Genomic DNA, 473 nt, shown 5'->3' with positions numbered 1-473 from the left:
GTTGGCAATTTGATCTCTGGTTCCTCTGCCTTTTCTAAAACCAGCTTGAACATCTGGAAGTTCACGGTTCATGTATTGCTGAAGCCTGGCTTGGAGAATTTTGAGCATTACTTTACTAGCGTGTGAGATGAGTGCAATTGTGCGGTAGTTTGAGTATTCTTTGGCGTTGCCTTTCTTTGGGATTGGAATGAAAACTGACCTTTTCCAGTCCTGTGGCCACTGCTGAGTTTTCCAAATTTGCTGGCATATTGAGTGCAGCACTTTCACAGCATCATCTTTCAGGATTTGGAATAGCTCCACTGGAATTCCATCACCTCCACTAGCTTTGTTCATAGTGATGCTTTCTAAGGCCCACTTGACTTCACATTCCAGGATGTCTGGCTCTAGGTGAGTGATCACACCATCGTGATTATCTGGGTCGTGAAGATCTTTTTTGTACAGTTCTTCTGTGTATTCTTGCCATCTCGTCTTAA

The sequence above is a fragment of the Bison bison genome, unplaced genomic scaffold, assembly GCF_000754665.1.
Source record: "Bison bison bison isolate TAMUID 2011002044 unplaced genomic scaffold, Bison_UMD1.0 scf7180017864212, whole genome shotgun sequence".
Lineage (NCBI taxonomy): Eukaryota > Metazoa > Chordata > Mammalia > Artiodactyla > Bovidae > Bison > Bison bison.
The sequence above is the reverse complement of the archived record's forward strand: the minus strand, read 5'-3'. Positions refer to the sequence as shown.